At 49.4% G+C, this 24,671-nt stretch overlaps 1 pseudogene; it reads right to left on the reverse strand.

Annotated features, from left to right (window-relative positions):
- On the reverse strand, window positions 1-12,716 carry LOC123349518 (annotated as a pseudogene).
- Between the last annotated feature and the right edge of the window lie 11,955 nt (window positions 12,717-24,671).

Below are 24,671 nucleotides of genomic sequence, written 5' to 3' on the forward strand. Positions count from 1 at the left end.
TATCCAGGGACCCACACAGCTACAACAACACTCCATAATTTGCACACAACCTATCTCTGAGATAACACTGCGTCTCCCTGTCCTAGACTAGGAAGTAGCTGTGGGGTTTCAGTTACCATGTGGGAAGTGTGAGTCAGTGGCGACCACAGTGTATTATCCTGACAATGCAGATCAGAGAAGATAATGCTGCTGTTTACCATGGATCGTCACTCTCGTTCCATTCCCACGGCCATTTTTACCAAAGTCACATCTGTAGAACCCAGAATCATTCATGCTGACTTTAGTCAAGTTCAGAGAAGCCAGGCCCGCTGAAAAATCTAGAATTGTCGTGACTGAGCCTGTTCCGTTTTTCAGCTCTTGCTCGTGTCCATCAGTCCCGTTTTTATACCATTTAACAGAGTACTTGGCGCTGGGTTTCTCCAGGGCCCTGAATCTACATTCTATGGTCAGCTGTTTCCCTTCCTCTTCATTGACAAAGGCAGGGCTCTGAGTCACCAGCAGGTCAACAGCTGCAGAAAGAGAGAAACACAAGAGACTTCACCTTGCTGCAGAAATATGTCAATCAGCTGAAGTATTTAAAGAAGGTTGTTTTGTTCCCACCCCCCACCCCCCAGCATTTCAGGCCCCTTTGTAAAGCTTGGCCATTAAAATATCCCCTGTGGGTGTTAAGCAGTTAACTGATGCTCTCTGGTTTCTGTGTTTCCCAGAAACAATTCTGGCCATTGACTAAAAGCAGGAACATTACAGCTTCCTAAACATCATCTTCAAACATCTCTTCATATGAAGCCTTTTGATACAGAGCCGTAGGCAGGACCCCACGGAAGATGAGGCAAAGTGCCATAGCAGGCTCTGTATGTGCTGTAGAATTCGACCAGCCATCTGCTGGGATGAGGCTTTTGATGATGTCTCTCCTTCATAGCACTGAACAGACCTGACCTAAACTGGTTCTAGTTGCTTACCCTGAACCTTTGGGAGGATTGGATCAGTTCAGACAAGAAACCTTCACACTTGATCTAAGGCCTGTTCTTCCCGAGAAGCCCTTCCCACTTTTCCTGCTACCCAACAAAATTCATCATTCAGTCTGACAGTCTCTGCTGGTCCCTTGGGATCAGCTGCTGACTTGGGGTTTCTCTGGAGTTAGAGGTGTGCAATGTGCCCCATGGCAAACTGATATGGCAAAGCCCCTCAGAGCATGAGAACATGGGCAGGGCAGGGAAAGGAGGGATGTGGAGGAAAGAGAGGAAAAAGACAGGTGTGTATGTGAGGATCCAGATGGGAGGAGAGATTTAGAAAGGGAGGTATCGCCAAACCCATCCCAAGAGATTAGCCAAGGGAGCTGAGTGGACTTGGAGAAAGGGAAGAAGGAAGAGGACTAAGGGTATGTTGACACAGCAAAGAAAAACCCGCAGCTGGCCCATGCCAGCCAACTCAGGCCCTCGGGGCTGTGGCTGGGGGTTGGTTTCATTGCTGTGTAGACTTCTCAGCTCAAGCTGTGGTCCAGGCTCTAGGGCCTGCAGGGTGGGAGGGCAGTGAAGGGGAACTATAAACTGCAGAGACTGAAGGCAACCTCATAAAAGTTCAGATCAGTTTGGATAATACTCAGATGAGCATCCAGAGTGTGAAGGAATACGTCCAATCTTTCGAGCTTTGTCCCTCTCTCCTGAGCTCGCATCTCACGTGCTCTCAAAAGGAGAAAAACCTACCATAATGTTAATGGTGTTATCTATGGTTATGGGGACACTCAGAGAAATTTGTGGATTCCTGTGTTAGGCACTTAGATGTCAGTGAGAGGTAAACTCGAGCTCGATATAGTCATTGAGGAGCGTTAGAGCACAAGGGGGCGAATGGCAATGAGGAAATCAAAACTGGCTGATGTTGGAAAGATGCTGGAGGACAGTTACTGAGCCTGGAGTGCGGGATGGGATTCAGGTCCTTGGATCTCTGAGGTTTGCGCACTCTGTCAGCTGCTCCAGTAGAACAGAGGAGACAAAGGAACTACGCATTGAGACCCCAACTCCATTTCTCTTGTTTTAGAGTTACAGACAAATTGTCCTCAGACCGATGTGTCTGGAAACAAACTCAAATTCGTATGTACAAACAAATCATCTCATTTCTATTCATGGATTAAACCTGCCCTATGCTGGCATTGCCAGCTGTGACTCAGAACTATCACGGGTGAATACTGGCATGCTGGGCATCATAGCATTCACCAGGCACACCCTGATCTTGTGCTAGGTGCTGTACATACACGTAGAGAGTCAGTCCCTGCCCCAAGGAGTTTAAAGTCTAAATAGACAAGACAGAGAAGCTGGGAGAGGAAATATTATCTCCATTTTACAGATGGAGGCACAGGGAGACTAAATGACTTGCCTCAGGTCATACAGGCAGTCTGTGACAGTGAGAAATAAAACGAAAACCTAATTTGTAGTCTCCTGCTCTAACCACTATCATATACTGCCTTTCTGCACTGCCTCTGCTATACCCGTCTGCAACAGGACGCCTGCCCCATGGGCTGGAGAGCCTGGGCTGAGCCAACCCCGATTACAGGATAAGTCCCACCGGAGAGGAATCACCCACTTCCAGTACAAAAGAAGCAGGAAGCTGCTGAGAAGGGAGCAAGCCCGGGAAATTGTGACCATGTGTGTGGACACTGCAGCGAGTGAGACGGGTCCTGCAGGGTTCTGAGCCAGCAGGGGAGAAGCTGAAGGAGCTGGAGAAAGTAAGGAAATTTCTCTAGACAGGGTGGCCTGGGAGAGACCCTGGCCAAGCCCAGTGGGAAAGGCCTGGGGAGGGGGACAAACACCAGGTAGGAGGTACTGGGAAGCAGGAAGACAGACCCTCGGGGAGGTAGGGCTGTGCCCAGCTGAAACTGGGATGAAGACTGGGTGAGTTTGTGTTCTGTTTTTGAAAGAGTCTGTGTTGTTTTGGATTATCTGGAGCGAGACGCTGCACTGGGGCCTGGAGGGCCAAGATGCCCCTGGGGACTCGATTTACTGGACTGCAGGAAGTGATGGTTTGAACGACCTTTAAACTGAGTGAGCTGTTAAAGGGCCCTGAAGAGGGGGAAACGGGCAAGGTGCTGAAAAGTGGCCTCTGGCCACAAGTTGGTGCTTGAGAACCGCTCATGTTACACTCCCCTGTTCTCAGTCGCAGGCTGTCAATTGCAAATCTGCCACTTGCACCAAAAATCATCAGAACAACACACGCAATATGTATCACCGCTCCGCTTTCCCAGCAGCACGTGCTCACCCTGTTGCCGGCAGGGAGAACGGTGAGCTCAGACGCAGCAATCGGCATTAGAAATGTTGGGTCTATCGTGGGGTTTTCAAATGTGCTTTTCCTCTTTACTTGGCAGATGGGAATGACCCTGTAGAGCTAGAACCAGCTCGGTGGACGGCCGTCGGGAGTTACAGCAGAACCTCTCTGTACGTATTGCCGTGCCCGCATATTGCAGATCCCCCTAGGCACAGAATCCTAGAGCCACAGGGTTAGACGAGACCACAAGGGTCAGCTGGTCATCCCCGCCCCCCCCCCCCCCGCCCAGATACAGGATTTGTTGTGTCTAAACCAGGGGGTCTCAAACTTCATTGCACCACAACCCCCTTCTGACAACAAAAGTTACTACACGACCCCAGGAGGGGGGACTGAAGCCTGAGCCTGTCCGAGCCCCACTGGCCCAGGTGTAGGGGGGAAGCCAAACCCAAGGGCTTCAGCCCCAGGCAGAGGGTCCATAACCTGAGCCCTGCTGCCCAGGACTGAAGCCCTCGGGTTTTGGCCCCAGGCGGTGGGTCTCGGGCTTCGGCTTTAGCCCCAGGCCCCAGCAGGTCTAAGCCAGCCCTAGAGACCCCATTAAAATGGGGTTGTGACCCACTTTGGGGTCCTGTCCCACAGTTTGAGAACTGCTAAACCATCCAAGACAGATGCTCTTCAGCCTCCTTTTGAAACCCTCCAGTGAAGGAGCTTCCACAACCTCCCCAGGTGTCTGTTCCATTCTCACAGTTCGGAAGTTTTTCCTGCGATTTAATCTAAATCTGCTGTGCTGCAGTTTGAACCCATTGCCCCTTGTGCTGCCCTCTGGGGCAAGAGAACCACTTTTCTCCATCTTCTTTATGGCAGCCTTTCAAGGATTTGAAGAGCACCATCGTGTCCCCCACCTTAATCTTCTCTTTTCCAAACTACACATACTCAGCCATTGCTCATATGGCTGCATTCCATCCCTTCGATCATCTTTGTCGCTCACCTGTGGATCATCTCCAGCTTTTCTACGTACTTTCCATACAGGGATGTGTTCTATGATGGATGAACATGTTCTCACAGAATATGAAGCAACTCTTTAGCCATAACATCGGTTTAGCTCCAGGTGCAGATGGACATTGGGGGCTGCTTCTTATCCCATCCAGTGCAGTTGTGGTGTGGTGCTGAGTTAGGTTCATCACCCTCCTTAACGTTCTTATGACAGGCCAAGTCCTGCGAGGTTCTGAACACCCCTCTCCAGGGGCATTTGGGGGAAATTTTCAAAAGTGCCTATGTGACTTAGGAGCCTAAGTCCTGTTAGCAAAAGTGACTGATTTCAATGGCAGTTAGGTGCTGAGATGCTTTTGAAAATCCCAATTACAAATTTTGATGCCTAAACGCCTTTAGAAATCTGGCCCTGAGTGCCTAAGTCCCCTCTGAAAATTGGAGGCCCCTAAATCACTGAGGTACTGTGAACTATGTTACCTTCAGTTGCTCACAGGCTGGAGCCCATGTTTTATGGGTTCTATACTGTACACACTTGAGAATTCAGACCCGCTTTGGCCAGCAACAGTCATTCATTCTCTGTCCTTTAGGCTGCCAATCACTGTCTCTCGCACCATGAAGATCAGATAGGAAAATACTGGTAACTTACGAGTGATGGTCACTTGGGTTCCGGCTCCAGACGCAGACCAGTTCCTAGCTGTGCTCCCCACCTCACACACGTAGGTTCCTGTATCGGTTACATTCACGTTCTTCAGAGTGAACGAAGCAAAACCCTTTTCCAAATCCAGGGCTGCTGAGCCCCCGCCTCTTTCGCTCATCAGCTCCTTTTTCGTTGCTCCAGTTCCATTATGTTTATACCATTTCACATACAAGGTCCTGTGGTTTTTCAATTCCGTGAATCTACACTCCATGGTGAGAACTGACCCTTCTGATTCATGGATATTGGCTGGGGTCTGATTCACCATCAGCTTGGGAAGTTCTGCAGGAGAGAAACAGATGATTGCACCTTGATGCAGGAGAATTTCAGTGGCAATGGCTGGTGACTGAGATGTATTAAAAGAAATGTCTCCCCCTCCAGTATTTTGTGTTCTTTTCCCAGCCTGGCCATTTATAGACTCATAGACTTTAAGGTCAGAAGGGACCATTATGATCATCTAGTCTGACCTCCTGCACAACGCAGGCCACAGAACCTCACCCATCCACTTCTGTTATAAACCCCTAGCCTATGTCTGAGTTATTGAAGTCCCCAAATTGCGGTTTGAAGACCTCAAGCTGCAGAGAGTCCTCCAGCAAGTGACCCGTGCCCCATGCTGCAGAGGAAGGCGTTAAAGTGAAGAAGTTAAAGTGATGCTTTCAATTAGTTCTGTTCATAGCTTTATGATGCCTGGCAAGACCAGCAAGCCACCCCCAACCTCAAATGGTCAGTCTGGAGAAGTTGACTCCTTAAGTGAACCGAATCTGACATAAGAAGCAGCCCCAGGTTTTACCCATCCACAAATCAGACGTGAATTCATGTCTAACTACTCTGTTATCTCTCACAAATTCCAGATTCCAGGCATGCAGGCAAGCATTGAACGTACCAATGGGTTTGCGTGCAACATGGGCAAGCAAATGTTTAGAGACTAATTTGAGGTCATGTGAAACATTTGGCTGTAAAGAATCTAAAATGGAAACATTGTTCCCCTTTAATACCATCCTAAACGGCTCTATCTTGCAAGGAGTTTAGCGCTTCTGGGCAGGCGTGGAGCACCCTCAGCTCCCACTAAAGGTGGAACTGAAGACACTCAACACCTTCCAGGAGATATGTGTTCTTGTTCTCACTCGCTCGCCCCCATTCCCCCAAGAAGATCAGGTAGGAAATTCCAGCACTTACTCTCGATGGTCACTTGGGTTCCTGTTCCATTCCCAGAGAGGTTCCTTGCTGTGATCCCCACCTCACACACGTAGGTTCCTGTATTAGATGAATTCACATTCTTCAAAGTGAGAGAGGCAAACCCATTGTCCAAATGCAGGGTTGTGATCACCTCGCTCTCCTTCACCAGCTCTTGCTTTAGTCCCTCGGTCCCATAGTTATACCATCGCACATACATGGTGCTGTGGTTATTGACTGTCTTGAATGTACAATTCATGGTGAGTTCTGAGCCTTCCTAATCACTGACACTGGTTGGGGTTTGATTCACCATCAGGTCGGTAATTTCTGCAGAAAGACAAACACAGATGATGGCACCTTCATTGAGAAACAGTTCCATGTGCCACCAGACAAGGGCACATGTACAAAATGAATCTCTCCAGTCCTGCCATTTAGTTTCCCCTGCTTGTTAAGAGTTTAATCTGATGTTCTTTCATTTGGCCCCATATCGAGCTGTATTGTGAATGTCAAGACTTTTCTGCTCTGTTTAGTGAGCAGGTAACCCCAGAAGCTTCGGTTTAGACAAACCCCCTCCAGCAATGTGACTTCCTATCTGAACCCTGTGTTCGCCAGACACGCCTGCCAAATTCCTTACCTTCAAAACCTTCTTGAGACCTATTTCCCTCCACCAGCCTAACACAGGGCAAGAGAGAGGGTGGCCAATTCTTCATTACAGAAAAATGGGATTCACTGAAGGACGTGGAATGGGCAGTTCTGAGAAGTGATGCACTTCCGCTGGCAATGGCAGGGGAGTGAGGATCAGGTGCAACCGTTGTTCTGTGCAGGACTGTGCTTACAGCGTAGCGAGAGAGTGTCAGCAAGTCTTTAGCACTGGTTTTACTGCTGGAAACTTCAGCAGATCCAGAGCTAGACGGCAGCTGAACAGGAGTTTTGAGGATCTCCATGGCACCCAGATGTTGGATTTAAGGGCCTAAAGCCCTGTGTGGATTTAGTCCTTTAATCGCTCTATGTCTCACTTCCCAATCTACTGTTAGGATGTCTGCCCGATCACCCCCCTTTTGTCTCTCTTGTCTGTTTAGAGTGTAAATTCTTTCCCATACGGGATATCATCAAACAACCGTAACTTTAGCGCCCTCATGGCCAAGATGGAGTCTGCTCTGCAGGCAGCTCTGGCCAAGAGACAGCACGCACAGGAACGCAGCAGGAGAAATCCCTTTCACCCCAGGGGCACCTGTTCCAAACCCCCCAGAGTGAACACACCCACCCACAGGAAAAGTACAATGGATATAACAAGGGAGAGATTTATTTACAGAGGGATGGGAGGAGAAATACAACAAGGGGAAATATAGGAGAGGGTAAAACAGGGCTGCATACGAGCCAAGGCCCCACGGGCCAGTGGTGAGTCTTGGGTGCTCCTGGTTGTCTTCTGCGCCAGTGAACTCTCCCCAGCAAACCCCTCCAGTGCCTCTTCTGCCGCTCTCTGCAAAGCCCCACAGAGCGACCCGACCCCCTCCCCACTGAACTAGCTACAGCCTCCCTCCTTGTTCCCAGTGCAGAGTCACAAGCCCCAGTACTCTCAGCCCCATGCAGCGCTGGGCAGCCGTGATCCTGGGTCCAGCTCCGGCCTGTATTTACCATCGATGGTCACTTGGGTTCCAGTCCCAGGAGATGTCCCATTTTTGCTCCCAACCCCACATACGTAGGTTCCAGAATCAGTGACGTCGGCTTTCTTCACAGTGAGGGAAAGAGACCTCTTTTCTCTATCTGTTGATAATATGATTCGATCTGTTCCATTGTTCACCTTAGCTGTTACATTGTTTCTGGTTTTATTCCATTCAGCAAACCACTTGAATGAATTATTGCTTGCGTAGAATGTACACTCGATGGTGAACTCTGACCCTTCCATTGCACGGATAGAAGGGGGTCTCTGATTCACCACAATGACAGCAGCTGTATTTTCTGCGGCTCCTGAAACACAAAGTTCAGCGTCACTATATGAAATTCTTGCAACAGGAGGAAGAATTAAATCAAACCAAATTGTTTGCAAATGATCCACTGCAGAATGTTTCCATTTCTCTACAAGGAAGCCAAGTGCACGAACAGGAACTCCCTGCTGCAGGTCATGGTATGAAGTTCAGAGCGGTGAGTGGGGAGGGCTCAGACTGGGCAGTTTGCACAGGCCCTGCTGGCACTGTTAGCTGGCCTGCCCCACTGGCTCCAGCCTGCCGTACGGGCTCCATGGGGCCTCTCCCTAAGTGCCAGCCAGAGAGCTCTGGGTGACTCCTAGGGGTCTAGAGAGGAGCCCAGATGCAGGGAATTGGGCCTGCAGGCCCCAAGGTGGAGTGTTTGCTCCAGGGAAGCAAATCTCAACAGCAATGGGCCAACCAAAGACTTGGGGATGGGGGTCAAAGAAGGGAGACAGAGATGGGAGACAGGAGACAAAAGGAAGATGGATGGGGAGAAGACTGAGGGAAAGAGAGAGCTGGGAGTGGAAAAGAGAGGATGGGAGAGAGAAAGTGACTGTGTGCAAAGCAGGGGAGAGGGATAGAAAGATGTAGGGGGTCTAAGGAAGGGGAAGTAGAATAGACAAGAAAATGTGAGGAAAGTACGAGATGGAAGGAAAAGACAATGATCATCGTTGTTGTTATTTATACTTATTCCCATTGCACCTCGAGTCCTCAGCCACTAGTCCAGCCCCGTTGTGTCAGGCCCGGTACGTACTGTCAGAGCCAGTCCCTGCCCTGAGGAGCTCACTGGCTCAGAGTGGGAGAAGAACAAGAGATGCTGTAGAGGGGGAGTTTCCTTATTCCCTAGGCACAGGGGCCCCACCAGTCTCTTCCCAGTAGGGGGGGCTGAGATGGGCCAGACAGAAAATTGGGGGGCTGAGCCCCCCATTGCCACAAGGCCCCACCCCTCTTTGTAGCCCCTCTCCATGGCCAAGTCGTAGGCCGGGACTGGGCAGTGAAGGTGTTGGCTGCTGACAGCCAGTAAGAGCTGCCCTGGCAGGGGAACCTGGCTCCAGGGCCGGCAGATCCCTCAGGGAGCAGCAACCACAGGGGTGGGGCCCAGGAGCCTGGCCTGGAGTGGGTCAGTCTGGTCTGCTGTGGGGAGCCCTGGATCTACCACCTGCCCTGGGTGCTGCGCCCTGGCGTGTGGGGACAGGGATCAGGGGCTGTTCTCGGGCACCCCAGTCCTCTGCCCAGGTGTATTTCTCCGCTGCTGGCAGAGCTGGGAGCCCTCCCAGCAGCCTCTGCTCTCTCCATTCTGCCTTCAGAGCTGGGCAGCTGGAGAGTGGCAGCTGCTACAACAGGGCTAAGGCAAACTTTGGGGTGGTTATAGCCTCTGCAAGCGCTGCCCCAGCCTGTGCACTAGACCACACTGCCTGCCCCCAATATTATTATTATTTATTATTAAGCAGTGCTGCGAACCAGCACAACACTCTACAGAAGAAATAGCAGGATGATGTATTTCTGTCTTACAGAGCTGATGAAATACCTTCTATTCCATCAGTAACTAGGCAGGATGTAAACTAGCAATGTTACAGGTAAACTTTTTTTATTCTGCAGGACTGGATAACTTGCACCCAAAAGCATATAAACGAATTGCCCAAGGAGCTTGCTGAACCATTTCGTTTTTAATAACTCTTGGCACAATGGAGATGTTCCAGGAACAGGAACAAAAGCTAATGTTGTGCCAGTATTTTAAAAGGGTAAACGGGTGACCTGGAAAACTATCAGCTGGTTAGTCTGACTTTAATCCCAGACAAACAAACCTGATATATTTTTTGATGATGAATTTGGTTGATGAAGGTAACTGTCGACATGATACACTTAGGGCTTGTACACACTACCACTTATATTGGTATAACTTATGTTGCTCGAGGTGACTAAGCCACCCCCTGGAGCGATGCAAGTTACACCGACTTAAGCACCGGTGTGGACAGCGCTATGTCAGGGGAAGAGCTTCTCGCACAGACACAGCTGCTGCCTCTCATGGAGGTGTATTTATTGTGCCAATGGGAGAGCGCTCTCCCGTCGGCATAGAGCATCTTCACCACACACGCTACACTGGTGCAGCAACGTCTAGTGTAGACTAACCCTTAGACTTCTCTAAGGCCTCTGATATTCTGATTTTGTATGGTGCTGTTTCTTAATCAACATAGAATATAGACTTGTAGGACTGGAAAGGACCTAGTCCAGTCCCCTGCTCTCATGGCAGGGCTAAGTACATCTGTATTGAATGGTATAGAATCATCGAAGCGTAGGGCTGGAAGGGACTTCAATAGAATAGGTCACCTACTCCAGTGCTCTGCCCTCAAGGAAGGACTAAGTAATAACCAGCCCAGCCCTGGCAGGTGCTTGTCCAACCTGCTCTTAAAAATCTCCAGTGATGGAGATTCCACAACCTCCCTAGGCAACTTATCCCAGTGCTTAACCACCCTGACAGTTAGGAACTTTTTCCTAATATCCAACCTAAACCGCCCTTGCTGCAATTTAAGCCCATTGCTTCTTGTTCTATCCTTAGAGGTTAAGGAGAACAATTTTTCTCCCTCCTCCTTGTAACAACCTTTTATGTACTAGAAAACTGTTATGTGTCCCCCCCTCAGTCTTCTCTTGTCCAAACTAAACAAACCCAATATTTTCAATCTTCCCTCATAGGTCATGTTTTCTAGACCTTTAATCATTTTTTGTTGCTCTTCTCTGGACATTCTCCAATTTGTCCACATCTTTCCTGAAATGTGGCACCCAGAACTGGACACAATGCTCCAGTTGAGGCCTAATCAGCTCGGAGTAGAGCAGAAGAATGACTTCTCGTGTCTTGCTTACAACACTCCTGCTAATGCGTTCCGGAATATTTGCGCTTTTTTTTTTTTTTGCAACAGTGTTACACTGTTGACTCACGTTTAGTCTGTAATCCACTATGACCCCCAGATCTCTTTCTGCAGTGCTCCTTCCTAGGCAGTCATTTCCCATTTTGTATGTGTGCAACTGATTGTTTCTTCCATATGTCCTTGCTGAATTTCATCCTATTTCTCCAGTTTGTCCACATCAGTTTGAATTTTGATCCTATTCTCCAAAGCACGTGCAACCCCTCCGAGCTTGGTTTCATCTGCAAACTGTATAAGTGTACTCTCTATGCCATTATTTAAATCATTGTTGAAAATATTGAACAGAACTGATCCCTGTGGGACCCCACTCGATATGGTCTTGCACCTTGACTATGAACCACTAATAATAACTACTCTCTGGGAATCTTGCATCCGACAAAGTGGGTATTCACCCACAAAATCTCATGCTCCAATACGTCTGTTAGTCTATCAGGTGCCACAGGACTCTTTGCTGCTTTTACAGATCCAGACTAACACGGCTACCCCTCTGATACTCTCTTGGAACGGTTTTCCAATCAGTGATGCACCCGCCTTCTAGTACCTTCATCTAGGTTGTATTTCCCTAGTTTGTTTATGAGAAGGTCATGTGAGACAATATCAAAAGCCTTACTAAGTCCAGATATACCACATCTACTGCTTCTCCCCTATTCACAAGTCTTGCTAACCTGTCAAAGAAAGCTATTAGGTTGGTTTGACATGATTTGTTCTTGGCAAATCCATGCTGACTGTTACTTATCACCTTATTATCTTCTAGGTATTTGCAAATTGATTGCTTAATTATTTGCTTCATTATCTTTCTGGGAACTGAAGTTAAGCTGACTGGCCTGTAATTCCATGAGTTGTCCTTATTTCCCTTTTTATAGATGGGCACTAGATTTGCCCTTTTCCAGACCTCTGGAATCCCTCCCCTCTTCCACGACTTTTTGAAGATAATCGCCAATGGCTCAGATACCTCCCCAGTCAGGTCCTTGAGTATTCTAGGATGTATTTCATCAGACCCTGGTGAGTTGGAGACATCTAACTTATCTAAGTAATTTTTAACTTGTTCTTTCCCTATTTTAGTCTCAGATCCTTCCTCATTTTCACGGGCATTCACTTTGTGAGATGTCCAATCAACACTAACCTTTTTGGTGAAAACTGAAACAAAAAAGTCATTTAGCACTTCTGCCAATTCCACACTTTTTTTGTTACTGTTCCCTCCCACCCACCCCCCAACCCCCGCCCCATTGAATAACGGGCCTACCCTGTCCTTGATCATCTTCTTGCTTCTAATGTGATTTAGCTCAAAGAAGTTCTGGGCATGATGCAGGAATTACTAAGCGAGATTCTGTGTCCTGTGTTATGTAGAAGGTCAGTGTAGATGTTCATACTGATCCCTGCCAGGCCTTAAAATCTATGAAAGCCAGAAACACAGGCCATTATTTTGCTGCACCTTGTGCAGTCAATTATACTGTGCAAAGTGTGTGTAAAATAAAGCAATTCTGCTTTCTTTCCTTTGCACAGGTGCAAGTGATGACAGAAGATGCAGGCGGAGGAGGGAAGGGGCGGTCAGGAGCACAGTCTTAAAGAGAGACCATCCATTTTCACTAGCATGTTAGACTCAAGGTTCTTTTCTCCTTCCATTACCAGCCTCTGCTTCTACAGGGAATCAGATGTCAAGTCCACTAAGAGACTGTAAGTCATATCCAAAATATCTAGAGTTCAGAGTTTACCTGCCATCCCTATAGTGTCAAGAGATTCACTGCACAACTGTCCTCCTGCTCTGCAGATTCAGCTGTGCAGTCTTCCCTCTGAACCAGAGATGCAGACTGTTTACTCAAAGAATCAAGATGGAGACAGTCCTGTCCCAACACCATTGTCGCCCCGACAAGCTGGTTAAGCTTATAGGGCTGTTTAAACTCCCTAACAATTTTTATTCCACCTGAAATCTCCTCAAAGCTCCCCACCACGGATTTTTTCAAAGCAAATTCAGTGGATTCATCTTCATTTGAAACATTGTGGCCACTAGGCACCAACACACTTTCCTCAAAAGAGAGACTGTTTACTATTAACAATGGCCCATTAAGAGTCCATGGAAACAATTCCTTTTTGCCCCTACTGGGCACAGCTACTGGCTTTTTACAGACTTCAAAGACTTGTTCTGTCCGCTCTACAACCAGAAAAGAGCTGGAGAAACAGTCCCCTTTAACAGACAAATGGCTTGGGATAGCCTTTCCCTTGTCCCAGCACACATGGCTGTTCAGGGACCATTGCTTGGAGATTGGGGTAGCTCCCTTCACAGGCAAGTCATTACCCTTAACATACACAGGAACATTTCCTTCACTGTCACAGTTCTCCACACTGGTAACAGGTAAGGTCCAGGGATACTCACATTCCACTAACCTGGCCTTCCCAGACTGTCCAGTTAGACAGAGTCCCAGCTGGAACCTTTAGGCCCGACTGGGAGGCAAATTGATAACAGTCAGAGCAGGGACACCTACAGTTAAGGATGCCGAAAGGTTTCCATTCTAACCCTTGACTTTTCAGTTGCTCAGAATTTTCCAAAATTTTTGCTTATTGGGCTATTGCTTATCTGTGCAAAGGGGAAATTTTGGGGAAAGATTAAGCCAAAACTAATTTTGATGATGAGAAATGTGAAGAAACACTTTTCCCAGCATAAAACAAAAATTCAGTGCAATGTTTTCTTTAAAAACCCTGAAGCCAAAACACTTTGAGATAAACTGCCTCTGCAGCTGGTAGCTCTGGGGGTGATATAAAGGACGCAGGGCTCCCAACCACAGCTGGAGCCCCGGGGCCTTTAAATTTTGATTTAAAGGGCCTGGGTATTTAAAGGCCCCGCCTCTTCCGGTTGAGGCCACACCCCCAGCTGAGGACTCTGGCGTACCGGTAAGTCCTTTAAGTTACTTTCACCCCTAGATCCAGACATTCCCAGTGCAGTCAGCAGGCCCCGGGAGGCACTTGCAGAGGAGAGACCTGGCCTGGACCATGCCTGTGCAGAGGAGTTCACCGGCCCCTGGCCTGGGCGGAGCAGGAGTAACTGATGGTGCCACAACACCACTCCCCTCCCAGGGCTTTCCCAGGGATACATCTGTGAATTCTCCCCTGGCAGGGTCAGCGGCAGGCCACCAGAGCTGCAGGAAGGCTCACCCCAGCTAATGGCGGCAAAGCACAGGAGTCGGGCGCCATTCCAGACACATCCCCAAGCCCTTGGTCTAGAGCAGAGTCCTCCGGCGCTGCCCTGGGGGTCAGAAAAACATGTCCATAAACCCCTCTGTGCTTCCCAGCAGGCAGCTCCAGGCATATTGGACACACTGAGCTGAACCAGACCCTGTTGGACACACCCGGCTGACACAGACACGATCTCTGATTAGTTCCTGTAGACCGGGGCTGTGAGACGCAGCGCGTGGGTGTAAAACACAGTGCAGAACCCTCTGGCATCTTCCCAACAGGGGCTGAGCCCAGCCTTGCCCAGAGATCTGGGGGAACGGAGGGGGGTGCTCTGAACCGGTTACGCTAGGGTGGTGGTGTGGCAAGGGCTGCAGTGCTGGCTGCTCCTCTCAGCCGGGTCTCAGCTTCCCAGGGGTGGCTGGCTGGCTCCCATCTCCACTTTCCCAACCAGTCCTCATGCTGGGGTTGCTGCTCTTCTCTTCCCAGTGACCCCACAAAGCCCGGCTGTCCCAGCCACCTGGCTGGAATTGGGGGGCCCAGGGAGCCATTGGCAGCATTCAGTAAAGTCATTAGTGTAGGAGCTCTGGAGGGACGGCAGAAAGGAAGGGAAGGGAAAGCGGGGAAGAGCCCCCCCCCCCCCCAAGCAGTTTTTAACCTTTAGCTCTGCTTCCCAGGTCAGGCTCTGGAGCTGATGTGCAGGGGATATTCATGGGTGTGCTGGGGGAGAGAGAGCCTCCCAGCCCAGGGGACTGGGTGAAAGCCCAATTGCACAGCAGTGGGAGTGGGGGCTCTCCTTCTCCGCTCAGGGCTGGGCAGTGGGGGGAGGGGGCTCTCCTTATCCGCTCAGGGCTGGGCTGGGGGGTAGGGGGTTCTCCCTGGGCAGCTCAGGGCTGGGTGTGGATGCATGAGGGGGCTCGCCTCAGCTCAGGGCTGGGCAGTGGGGGGAGGGGGCTCCCCTGACAGCTCAGCGCTGGGCAGTGGGGCTCTGCTGGTTGAAGCTGGGTGGTCTCATTTCAATTAATCTTGGTCAGTTGAGCACAGGACAGAACTCAACCCCCCTCACCACCTGGAGTTTCCTTCTGTGGGGGTCTGTGGGGCACTGTCAGGGCATCGTCCCTGTTGCCCATGCAGGGTCCTGCTCTGGGGGCCATTTGGGGTCTCTGTTCCTGGCACTGTCCCCTGTCCCCACACTCAGAGGCGTCTGGGGCGGAGGGTGGGGGCTGTTGCTAAGGAGCCAGCTTGTAGCTCTCCCTTGTGAGCAGCAGCTCCTCTGCCTGCCTCACTCCTCCCTAAACACTGCCCAGGTGAAGCCAGCCACGTCCCCGGGTAGAAGAAGGTGCTAGACCTACCATCTCCAGTGCGAGCTGCCAGCCTCCACTCTCCTCCCCTCTCGCTCAATCCCTGGACCAGAGACGACTTAATCCGTCCCTCTGCTTGGCTGTGTCTTGCAGCACTTCCTTCTCAGCGTGCAGAACCTCACTGCATCCCTTCCCTGTTCCTCCCCCCACACCGAGTCACAGCTTGAGGGGTCATTGGGCCAGAGAGAGCGTGACTGTGAAGCCTGGTGGGTAGGGACTGACCTGGGAGGTGGGAAATCGAGGGCCCAGTCCCCCTGCTCCAGTGATTTGGTATTGATCCAGCATACGACAGCTGAAACCGAGGGCTCCTCCATCAGACTATCCCTTAGCCCAGTGGTTAGGAAACCTGTCCTGGGAGGTGGGAGACCCTTGTGCAAATCCTTTCTCCCCCGCAAGCAAACGGAGGAATTGAACCTGGTGCTTAAGTCTGGGGTTTAGCTGCCTGTGATTTTCTTGGGGTACCCAGGACTATGAGTCACCCTCTAGCCAGAGGGAGCCTTGCTGCTGTGGCTGGGGTCAGCTCCCTAACCCCCCAGCTCGTCAGCCACTCAAGCACTCTCCTAGGGTTAGGCCGGCCCTGTCTGCCTCCCTGGTGCACCCCAGTCCCCTTGAAACAATCCCCTGTGATATCCAGCCCCTGATGCTGCTACTCCCAGAAAGCCCAGAGCCTCTGACCGCAAAGGAGTAACATATCCCACTTTAGCAGTTTCACCTTAAATCATTGCTCCTGTGAACCACACAGCACCTGTAGTGAAACAAGAGAAGGTTTATTTTAGAGAGGATACAGAGTCCACAAGAAACAAGCAGTTGAAACCAGTGGTTACAATACAAAACAAAATCATGAAATGCAGACTAGGGCCACACTTATCAATAGTTCCCTTTCCTAGCTGGCAAAATAACCACCCCCGCACCCTGCAAGTTCAGTCTGTTGCAGAATTCGCTAGTGTCGCAGGAACCAGGCTCCAAACGTTCATAAAACACCCCCATTGAGCAAGATGTTTCCTCAGTGAATGGATTCAGGGGGCCTCTCCCCTTCAGTGTTACACTGAAAACGTCTTTTGTTTCTATTCCCAGGCAGGATGATCCCTAGTCTGTTGCAAGATTCCCTTTTTTTACTGCCAACTGGTTTCGCTGGTCTGTAGTTGTCTCAGAGCTGGGAAGGGGGACGTGGGGTAAACCCTCTGCAGCATCGGAGCCAGGAAGGGGGACGCGGGGTAAACGCTCTGCGGCATCGGAGCCAGGAAGGGGGGGTGCGGGGTGAATGCTCTGCGGCGTCGGAGCCGGGATTGGGGACGCGTGATAAAGGCTCTGCGACGTCGGGGCCGGGAAGGGGGGCGCGGGATGAACGCTCTGTGACGTCGGGGCCGGGAAGGGGGGCACGGAGTGAATGTTTTGCGGTGTCGGAGCCGGGAAGAGGGTTGCGGGGTGAACGCTCTGCGACGTCGGGGCCGGAAAGGGGGATGCGGGGTGAACGCTCTGCAGCGTCAGAGCTGGGAGCAGAGCACTGGGGAACAGACTCTGCCGGCGTGTAGAGCTCTGGATATGTTTGCTTGGAACTAACCCCAATAAACATCACGTTGCCAGCTCTTCTGCTTTCTGGTCTTCTGCTTCCTGTCTGCCTGATAAGAACCCGGGGAGAGGGTGAAGGGAAAGCCCTCCAACAGCCTCTTCCTCTCCCTGTGCTTCAGTTGCTGAATCTGTAAAATGGGAATAAGGACACTGAGCTCCTTTGCACAGCACCTGGAGATCTTCTGATGGAAAACACTGTATAGGAACCAGGTGTTATTACTCTAGGAGACTGGAGCCTAGTCAGATGCTGACTTAACAGAGCTCTCTCCCAGAATGGGGTCAAGTACCAGAGGGGGAGCCATGTTAGTCTGGATCTGTAAAAGCAGCAAAGAGTCCTGTGGCACCTTATAGACTAACAGACGTATTGTAGCATGAGCTTTCGTGGGTGAATACCCACTTCGTCAGACGCATGGCTTACTCTCCCAGAATGGAACGCACTGTCTGATATTGGGCTAATTACAGGGTGTTCATTTTTCGGATGGGTTGGATAACTATCAGCTTGTACTTGTGAGGAATGGGATACGTGGGTGTCCTTTTCTCCCCCTTCCCACACCCATTAGAATGAAGGGTTCATGGTAGGACAGTGAATACATTCCCCCCAGTTTTCCAATTTCCTCTCTTCTCTCTCATTAAACCTTCACAAGTAGGTCCCATTGTCTCTGTCTCATCTAGGATTGCTCTGTGCTCTGTTGGAGTCTTTTGTTCTGTCCTGCTTCCAGGTGAAATAGTCCTGGAGGGATGTTTTTCCCCAGGAATTACTCTGCCCACTTCCAACCAAAAGCAAAATAAGAACACCCTTAGCTACACACAGTTCTGATTCCGAAGAATTGCCTTTGGCTCCAGAAGGATGAATACCAGACAGAAGGAGGAACCTGCAGTGCAGACCAGTAAAAACTATGAGCCACTTGGCCAATGTAAATCAAACCTAGATTTGTGTGCCAGACTCTAACCATCTTCCATTTGCAAAATGTTTGGGGTAGAATTGTACCTTTTAGTGGAGTAAATATACACCAACGGGGCTGGCCTGAGAGGCTGTGTTAATGCCCAGTAATTTGATGGCATCAAATGCACATGGAGTGTGGGATTCTATACATTAAAATAAGCATCAACCAGACCTAATTTCTCTCTGTTCTGTCCCTAACAATTGTTGCTGAAGAAGAAGGTAGAGGTCACAGCTTTGCCTTCCAAGTTCCACCTCCACACAGAAAGCTGCTTCGCACCCTCACTCTGACCTCCCTTTGCAATAACTGAAGGCCTCTGTCACTGCAGCACGAGGGACGGCCCTGTCCCATGGAGCACACAGGAGCATTAGCCACAGCACCTGTCCAGTCACAGTGCTAGGAACTGAACCCACAGCTCCTGGGACCTAGGGCTGAACCCAAAGACAGCCTTCCTGCTGCTCTGTGCAACATCTCTACAGGGGCCAGAGCATCCATGCCTCCACAGTCATCCCAGGAAACCTGCCTTGCATGCTGCAGGGCCCTTCTCTCCATCTAGCCAGCAGGGGCGCAATTTCCGGTTTTGGTAGGTGAGGGCAACTTGAATTGTGATTCCAGGGGCTACTTAGGCACTCTAATTCCTATATAAAAGAAAGGAAATGAAATAAATATTAGACCCACTCAGCTCTAATACTAACGTGTTATGACATCTTGTGGCAAGTCACTTAAGGGAGACAGGTTAGGGTTAAAATTTTAATGTTTGTTCTTACTTTGTTACTAACTTTGTGGAGCAAGCGACCCAGTCAGGACTCCTGGGCTCTATCTCAGCTCTGGGAGGGGAGTGGGTCTAGTAGGTTACAAGTGGGGGCGTCTACATCTGGGTTCTGTATAAGAACGGCCAGACTGGGTCAGACCAAGGGTCCATCTAGCCCAGTGTCCTGTCCTCCGACAGTGGCCAGTGCCAGGTGCCTCAGAGGGAATGAACAGAACAGGGAATCATCAAGTGATCCATCTCCTGTCGCCCACTCCCAGCTTCTGGCAAACAGAGGCTAGGGCCATGAAGAACATGGGGTGGCATCCTTCCCACTCTGGCTAATAACCATTGATGGACCTGTCCTCCAGGAACTTATCTAGTTCCTTTTTGAACCTTGTTATATTTTTGGCCTTCACAACATCCTCTGGTAAGGAATTCCACAGGTTGACTATGAAGCAATACTTTGTTTTAAATCTGCTGCCTTTTAATTTCATTGGGTGGCCCCTAGTTCCTATGTTATCTGAAGAAATAAATAACATTTCCTTATTCAATGTTCATGATTTTCAACCCCCCTAGTTGTCCCTTTTCCAAGCTGAAAAGTCCCAGTCTTTTTAATCTCTCCTCATGGGGAAGGTGTTCCATACCCCTAATCATTTCTGTTGCCCTTTCCAAATCTAATATGTCTTTTTTGAGCTGGCGTGACCAAATGCACACAGTATTCAAGATGTGGGCAGACCATGGAGATTGAGGCAATATGATATTTTCTGTCTTATTATCTATCCCTTTCTTAATAATTCCCAATATCTTGTTAGCTTTTTTGACTGCTGCTGCACATTGAGTGGATGTTTTGAGAGAACTATCCACAATGACTCCACGATCTCTTTCTTGAGTGGTAACAGCTAATTTAGACCCCATCGTTTTGTATTTAGAGTTGGGATTATGTTTTCCAATGTGCATTACTTTGCATTTGTCAACATTGAATTTCATCTGCCATTGTGTAGCCCAGTCACCCAGTTTTGTGAGATCCCTTTGTAACTCTTTGAAGTCACCTTTGGACTTAACTATCTTGAGTAGTTTTGTATTGCCTGCAAATGTTACCCCCATTTCCAGATCATTTATCCTATCTTATCTTATTGTTATCTTATCTTATATCCTATATATTCCTATATCTTATCTTATATATCCTATATATTCCTATATCTGTTTGTTTCCTATCCTATTCCTACTGTTTGTTTCCTATCTTTTACTTGGAGTAGCCACCTGGAGTAGCCACCATGTTTGTGTTCCGAACACTCTCAGATATGTCAAAGGCGTGTGACTGAGTGTCGAGGCATATGTCGTCCGCATAGACAAACTTGCGAGATCCAGCAATGGTAGGTCATTCGAATATAAGTTGAACAGTGTTGGAGATAAAACTGATCCTTGCGGGAGGCTGATGTTTGTACATTTCAAAAGGAAATGGTGTGACTGGCCATAGCTGAGAGCTCTCTCCTTGCAAGGGATTACTATGCAACTGATCGTATTTTTATTTTCTCCTGATTTGACCATTGCAGTGTATTGTTTATCTGAAGCTCACAAAGAGATTTGACCCAGTCAAGAAAAAAATGAATGGAACACATCATATCCACCGAGAGGCGATGGATGCACCTTCTCCTGGCACAGGAGTGGAAATCAGTGAATCTGTTTCTACCTTCAGGTGAAAGAAAGGCAGTGCTTACTGTGATGAAGTGGGGGATTTTCTTGTGTTTTCTTTGGTTTTCCAATGGTTTGCATGCAGAGGGAGTGTCCCTGGGTGTGACTGGTTTAATGATGTCAGGAGAGAGGGAGTTTGTTACCTCTCAAGGGAGGAAGATTCCAAGACATGGCTGAACTTAAGAATGCAGTCAGGCAGGAAATGATAGCAGTGCAGATGCAAAAAAAGCATCTTATGACTCCAGTCTGGGAAAAAGCTGGTTGCACCTCTGAAAATCACAGCCAGGCAATGGAAAATCACTGACAAGGAGGTGAGCAGAGAAGAGCCTCTGGAAGCCAAATGAAGCACATTTTGACTGATGGCTCTGCATAGCTAGAAAAACAAATAAAAATTCTCTGAAACATTGATGTTTGCAGGTGATCATCACTGAAGATGTGAGGAGACCAAGTGGCCACCCTTGCCAGGAGGAAATGAGTGAAAGCGACTGTCCTGGGGAAGAGCTAAGAAATGCCCAGGCTCAGAGCACCCACGTGGACATTAATGGACCTTATTAACTTGCAGGTAGAAGAACTGCTGCTGCTTCACTGGCTCAAGGGAAGAATGTGAGAAGCAGGTGCAGACTTTGCTAATGCAATGTGCCTGGCCACCTGCTGAATCCAAAATGGGGACAAAAGAGCATTCTGTAGCTATAGTCCTGGTAATGGAGAGCAGCCCCCTGAGACAGTGCAACCAGTTGCACTTTCCAGCTGTAAACATCCCTGCAGATCATGGGCCAAGGAGGTGAGTTTCAAGTTTCTCTTCTTACCAAATGAATCTTGTGCCAAAGCAGCAGTTGCAAACCCAGTCAGGAATAAATACCAAGTATTGATCATTCCAGCAGCAGATCGTACCTCTCCTGATAGGAGAGCAGAGGCTGTGGTGCTCTAGAAGGAGTTAATGAAGCTGATCTGTCCATTTCTGTACCAGTCAAGTGGAAACGAATGGATCCTCTCCTACCTTCCAATGGGAGAGGCCAGGGGCAGCTCTAGCGATTTTGCCGCCCCAAGCACGGCAGGCAGGCTGCCTCCGGTGGTTTGCCTGTGGAGGGTCCGAAGCCGCGGGACCAGCGGACCCTCCGCAGGGAAGCCGCTTCGCGGCGCCAGCAGAGCGGCCCCCACAGCTTGCCCCACCCCAAGCACACGCTTGGCCTGCTGGGGCCTGGAGAGAGGTGCATCTGAACACTGAGGATATAAAAAAACTTGAGGAAGCTCCTAGAAGAGCTGTGACGGTTCTTACTGAAAGGAAAAAAGTGAAATTAAGCACTGCTGCCAAGAGGTAAAGAACTCACCTTCTCTTGACTTTCAAGGTTAAGTTCCTGGATCTGATTATTCTTGCATGCCAGGAGAGGAATACTGTACGAGCAACCTGACTGGCCAGGTGAGTGACCCGTTATGAAGTGAAGAAAGTATTTTTCCTTGTAGATAAGGAATAGTTCAGGAACCTATGAAATCTGTTTGGAAGATTGCAGGTGACTGTATCTCTGGTCAACTCCCCGCAGCCTGAGTGAATATTTCTATATTGGTTATTTGCCAAGGGAATAAGGTTGGGGAAAGCACCATAAAAATGTAGGACACCCCAAGATTGATTATAAGTAATGCTGTGTCAAAAACTGATTGTTACAGCTGATGACACATCCCAAGATACATGAAGAGTTGAGGACCATAGCAGACAACAGGGATTCCTCTTTATCAGGAGGTAAGGAATATACAGTACCTGTTTATAGCATCCCAGTGCAAATCAAAGACTTTGTTTTTTCTTTCGGAGCCTATGTTATATGTCAAGAGGGGAATGCTGCCAACTAATTGAGAACAAAGCAATGTATGCAGCCAGGGCTGCTGAGATGTAAGAGAAGCATCCTGTGAGTCTATTCATGGAAAAGGAGAGTAGCCACTTATCCCCAGGAAGTGTTAAACAATGCAGCTGGTTGCATCTCTACAAACACAGCCACACTCAGACCGTTCCCGGCACGGAGGTGAGCATCTAAGGTTCCATTTTGCCACCTAAATTAAACGAAAAATGATCATTTCAGTGAAGAGCCCTCCAGACACCAAACAAATCTGTCAGATATTGATCGTTACAGCACATTGCACTTTTCCAGATGTCAGGAGAGCAGGGGGCTGTGCTTTTCAAGAAGCAGTTATGGACACTGATCATCCCCTTTCGTGAGGTGAGAAATACACATTCTCAGAGAGTTCAAGTGACAATAATGGCTCTGGTCAGTCTTTCAGGTGGAAGAAATGCAGCTGAGCTGATCTTCCCAGACAGGAAGGCTTGAGAGACACAAAGGAGCTGGTTGTGAATAGAGAGAGAGGAACTGGAAGGAGAAGTTAGTGCAGGGGACGAGGAAAGCAGTGTAAGAGGTTGTGTCTGTCCGGACTGATCAGTGGAGCTGGTTGTGACTGTCACAGGTCAGCACTATCTGGTTGTATCTGTGTGTTAATGAAGGGGCTGATTGATACCTGTCTATGGAGGAAGAGCCTGTTGGACCCACCAAGGATAAAGCAGTGCAGCTGGTCAGAGCAGCCAGTAGGGAAACGATGCTGCTGCTGGCAGAACTGGTGAAGAAATAGCATTCACCTTGACAGGGCTGTTGGGGGATTCAAATTCGGATCTGTTCACCTGTTGGGGAAGGAGAGCAGCTGGTTCCGTCTGCCAGGATGGAAGCAAGGAAGTGAGTTGTACCTTCTCAGAGGAAAGCACTGGAGACTGGCAAATAGTGGGACACAGACTGTACCTCAGGGTGTGACTGGGGCAGGTGTGTAACCATAGCGACCAGTGGGTCCTTTCTCACCCTGGTCCTTGTTCACATGCACAGGGCCAAACCGATCGCCATGGTTGGGGTCAGGAAGGAATTTTCCTCCAGGGCAGATTGGCCAGAGACCCTGGAGGCTTTTTGCCTTCCTCTGGGGCATCGAGCAGGGACCAGCCCTTAGGGCCATTTAGAAACAGACAATACAAAATAATAGAAAGTGAAATCTGTCACCTTTCATCATTGCCTCTGTGCTTCTTTAAAAAAAGCTGTTCTCCCCTCCCCCATACACATGACCCTTCCCCATCTCTCTGCACATGGGACCTTCCCTCCATGAGCAGTGTGTCACCCTCCCCCACCCCCTGCAATCATCACAGCTCTTCCCACTTGTCTCCCTTGTTTTCTCTCCCTGTATTTATTCTATTTCCTCTTCCATCCCCCTTTCCTGGGGCTATTTCCATCGGATCTTTTCTTGGTTTTGTATTTTTCTTTTTTCTGCTGTCTTTTCTATCTTTTCTCTCCATTTACTTCCCGCAATGGGGTGGACTAGGCCCAGAGGCCCCCTGCTGGAGGCCTTAGGGTCCTGCCACATCCATCCCAGGAAAGGAGCAGTGGAGCTAAGTCTTCCAAGCAGCCTAGAGAGACTGAACAGGACACGACCAATCAGGGAAAGGCTGCAGAAAGCAGCCAATCAGGGCTCAGGAGGGCCATATAAAAGGAGTTTCAGCTGCAGTGTCAGTCTGTTCCTGGCTGAAGCTAGAGGAGTGTAGAGGGGCTCTTGGCTGGCCAAAGGGAATGGCTGTGCCATGGGCAACTCAGTGCTGGTGGTCACTGAGGAAGAGCTCCTGGCTAGCTACTGGGTCTGAATGTAGAAGAGCCCTGAGGTAAGGGTGAAGTACTGGTGAAGGCTGGGGCTGGGGCTGTGGGGAAGTGGCCCAGAGAAGTATCTGTGGTGTGTGGCTGCTGTTCTTAGGATCCCTGGGGTGGGACCTGGAATAGTGGGTGGGCCTGGGTCCCCTCCCCTCCCATAGGCCACTGGGGAACTGGGATCACAGTTGAACTGTGATTGACCCCCCCCAGGGGGAACAGAATGGCTAAGAGGCCCAGCTGGGGCCAGAAGAGACCCAGTGGGTGAAAATGATTCCCTCCAGGGAGGGGGCACTTCCTGAGGTTGTGGCCTGATGCTATTTGAAACCTGCAGACACACTTGACCAGGGGGTGCTCATGAGAGGTGGGTGCCTCCCTGTTATACTTTCCCTTCCCTCTTTCCCTTGCTGGTCTCTGGTTGTCTCCCCTTCTGGCCCAAAGCTTCCCAATCTCCTGCCCTGCTCCCTGGCTGTTTCTAATCAGCTCCAGGTGGTAACAAAGAAGGAAAATGAGATTCAGATACTGTAGGAAGGAGTCTT

Source organism: Mauremys mutica, chromosome 14, assembly GCF_020497125.1.
Source record: "Mauremys mutica isolate MM-2020 ecotype Southern chromosome 14, ASM2049712v1, whole genome shotgun sequence".
In the NCBI taxonomy this organism is placed as follows: Eukaryota; Metazoa; Chordata; order Testudines; family Geoemydidae; genus Mauremys; species Mauremys mutica.